We start from the raw sequence: 4,182 nt of genomic DNA, 5'->3' as shown, positions 1-4,182 counted from the left end.
TCCTACTGGCGGCATGCGTTTTTTTTTTCAGTTTAATCAATTATCGTTAAAAATAATTACTCTTTAAGCTCCTATTGATGGACACCACAAATTATTTAAAAAACATACTTCCCCTATGCTCCTTGGTTACGGTCACGGTGTTACGGTTATTGTTGGCTTCCGTCATGTGCGGCAGCGAGAGGCAGATATAAGCCGCCCGTCAGAGTATTCAAGATGCAGCAATCTGAGAACAGCGTGACGATGCTGCCCGCTAGCGATTGGCATTTGTTTTTTTTAATATATATATATTGCCACGTATCATTGTAGTGTTTGTTCGTTCACGCTCAAGGCTGCAGGAAAGGGTTGTTATCACTTTTGTTCGTGGCGCGAGAAGCGACCAGACTAATCTCGATTGATCGCAGCCATGAAGGGCTGCATCTAGGTTTTTCTAGATTACTGTAGATGATCTTGTCCTGTTATCTGGAAGTTTCCTTGCCGCCTTTAAATTGAGCGATGCCGCGAGCGGCGGACATTCGTAGTTCGAAAACCGCCGAGCACGCCTGTTGCTTACGCCGCCGCCGAGTGATTCAGTTCTTTTGAGGGCGCAAGTCAGCCCAAATAAAGAGCGTCGTTTGCAAGTATTTCTGGTGTCTTCCTGACCGCTGGACTGCCGTCACTACAACGTGACATCTGGTGGAGGTGCGGGGTAGCCTCCCATGTTCCGGACACCCCCTACAAGTCGAGACGCCAGCCCTTTGAGTCATCTACCGCAGGACCTGAGTCCAGTCCACCGCGCAAGCCGACGCCTGCAAGGGGACGCACCTGAGTTCGGGACCCTGCCGGACCCTACCCGGAAGCGAAAGCAAGTACCAACGTCCATCATGACCTTGCCCCAGACGACCACTCCAATCATTCTGCAGCAGCCCCGGGTGTCACCAACCTTCGACGCTTCGCCTGGCGCCGACCCCGAGGAATGGCTGGAGCAGTTCGACCGTGTGGCTGTCTTCAACAACTGGGACGACGCCATGAAATTTAGGTACGTCTTCTTCGCCCTGGAGGGACCAGCAAGAGTCTGGTTCGAGAATGAGGAAGCCAGCCTTGCCAACTGGGAAACCTTCAAGGAACAGCTTCTGAAGACCTTCACAAACGTCGTGCGAAAGGAGAGAGCCCAGCAGCTGCTACAGTCTCGCATACAGCACCCAAACGAGACCGTTGCAGTGTATACTGAGGAGATGAAGCGTCTCTTCCGGCGTGCCGACATGAACTTGAAGGAAGAAGAGAAGGTGAAGTTGCTTATGCGAGGAGTTAAAGAGCAACTATTTGCCGGCCTCGTTCGCAACCCACCGAAAACCGTCGCTGAATTCGTAGAAGAGGCATCCACAATGGAGAAAACTCTCGACGCCCGAGCCCGCCAGTATGACCGCCAGCAGCGCTTTTTGTCAGCAAGCTGCATGGACACCGCTAACAATGATAACCTGCGGGAGGTTATACGTGAAGTTGTGCGAGAGGAGCTCCGACGGTTGCTGCCAACGGGAACGCAGCCGCAACTTTCATCGCTCACTGACGTCATCCGGGACGAGGTTCAACAGGCCTTGGGTGTGACGCCGACACCCACGCAGCCTCTGCAGCCCCCAGCCATGACTTACGCCGCAGCTGTGCGCCGTCCTGCACCTCGACGACGGGACCCAAGCCCCTATCGCCCTCAGCCAGCTGCGTTGGACCGCCGCCCACTCGCCCCAACCCGCCCGTCCTACGAGCGACGCGCGCAGCCGAGGAAATGCGACGAGTGGAGAACTCCCGACCAGCGCCGCCCACTATGCTTCCACTGTGGAGAAGCCGGTCACGTCCTCCGGCACTGCCCATACAGAAGACTGGGCATCCGAGGGTTCTCTTACGACGCTCCATGACCCCGACCCGGCCAGCGACCAGCCGAAATCGAGGAGTTTTTACGTCGGGAAGAATACTCATCGCCGAGCCGCCTATCACGTTCCCCGTCGCCATCGTCCCCGCGCCTTGTTTCTCCTAGCCGAGGTTACGCCGTGCGTGGACGCTCCCCCAGCCCACGAAGGTTAAACTAAATAAAGCAGCCTCTGGAGGTGAGGTTGCTTCTAAGCGCAATGACAAAGATCCTCCATCGACGAGTACTCAAGACCATGCCTCAACTACGACGACAACACCGACGACGACAACACCGACGACGACAACACCGACGACGACAACACCGACGACGACAACGCCGACGACGACGACACCGACGACGACGACACCGACGACGACGCGGCCAGACTTGAAGCTTTTACCGCTGCCCAGTGAAGTAACGTCGCAGTACGCCCACCGCAGCCTCACTACTCGACGAAGCCGAGATCGGACACCGAAGACAACGTACAATACCAGAACGCGAACAAGTGACCTTCAAGTTACGGTCGACGGTCACGCGGTTACTGCCTTGGTGGACACGGGAGCTGACTACTCTGTCATGAGTGGCCCACTCGCTGTCCGACTCAGGAAGGTGACAACAACCTGGGATGGCCCGCTGATCCGCACCGCAGGTGGCAACCTGATTACGCCGTCAGGACGCTGCACCGCGAGAGTTACTGTAAATGGGAGAACCTATGCGACAACCTTCCTGATCCTACAGCAATGCTCGAGAGACGTGATTTTGGGAATGGACTTCCTGAACGAACATCGGGCGATCATCGACCTTCGATCTAAGTCGATCAAGCTTTCCACGGAAAAAGCCATACCTGTTGCGACGAGCGCGACTCATCACGTTGCCTTAAACGTCCTCGATGAAGCATTGAGCGTGCCGCCCCGATCAAGTGTTCTCGTCGGCATAGGTACTGGAGACATCGAAAATGCCGAAGGTGTCATCGAGGGGAACACCCAGTTACTCCTGGATCGAGGATTGGGCGTCGCGAGGGGAGTCGCCGAAATCCGAAATGGCCGAGCCCAGGTGTTGCTAACCAACTTCACCGAAGAATACCGGCATCTAAACAAAGGTACGACGATCGCTTTCCTCGACGAGCTGGCAGACATCAGAGACGTATTTGCCCTACCCGACCAACCTGCAGAACTATCTGAACAAGGCCATCAACCCACGTTCGACATCAACCCAGCATTACCCCGGAGCAGACAAGACCAAATACGCAGTCTTCTTCAAAGGTACACCGATTGCTTCTCATCAGCATCGAATGTGCGACGAACCCGGCTTGCCAAGCACCGCATTGTCACAGACGAACACGCACGACCACTGCGACAGAGCCCCTACCGCGTATCGCCGTTAGAACGCCAAGCTATCCGCAAGCAAGTTGAGGAAATGCTTCGTGACGACGTCATCCAGCCATCGAGGAGCCCCTGGGCAGCACCGGTCGTCCTAGTGAAAAAGAAAGATGGCACCCTTCGCTTTTGCGTCGATTACCGCCGCCTGAACAACATTACGAAGAAGGATGTCTACCCCCTCCCCCGCATCGACGATACACTGGACCGGCTGTGCAACGCTAAGTACTTCTCATCGATGGACCTGAAGAGCGGCTACTGGCAAATTGAAGTCGACGAAAGAGATCGCGAGAAGACTGCGTTCATCACGCCAGACGGACTCTTCGAGTTCAAGGTGATGCCATTCGGCCTCTGCTCTGCCCCAGCGACGTTCCAGCGAGTAATGGATACGGTGCTCGCAGGCTTGAAATGGCAGATTTGCCTAGTCTACTTAGATGACGTTGTTGTCTTCTCCTCAAGCTTTGAAGACCACCTCAGAAGGCTTCGGATAGTGCTGGAAACGATCAAGTCTTCAGGCCTGACACTGAAACGAGAGAAGTGCCACTTCGCCTACGAGGAGCTGCTGTTCCTTGGTCACGTCGTAAGCAAGGATGGAGTTCGCCCAGACCCCAAGAAGACGGCTGCGATCGCAGAGTTTCCACAGCCTAATGACAAGAAGGCTATACGCAGATTCCTTGGATTATGCGCTTATTACCGGCGATTCGTCAAGAACTTTTCGCGCATCGCTGAACCTTTGACCCAACTTACCAAGGCTGACGTGCCTTTTAAATGGGAAAGGCCGCAAGAGGAAGCTTTCAACGAACTGAAGCGCCGCTTACAGTCCCCTCCTGTGCTCGGGCACTTTGATGAAAACGCCGAAACCGAAGTTCATACCGATGCAAGCAGTGTGGGCTTAGGAGCGGTCCTCGTTCAGAAAAATGGCAGACA

This window comes from Amblyomma mixtum, chromosome 4 (genome assembly GCF_055824585.1).
Source record: "Amblyomma mixtum isolate Tamu chromosome 4, ASM5582458v1, whole genome shotgun sequence".
Taxonomy (NCBI): Eukaryota; Metazoa; Arthropoda; class Arachnida; order Ixodida; family Ixodidae; genus Amblyomma; species Amblyomma mixtum.
Note: the sequence above shows the minus strand (reverse complement) of the source record.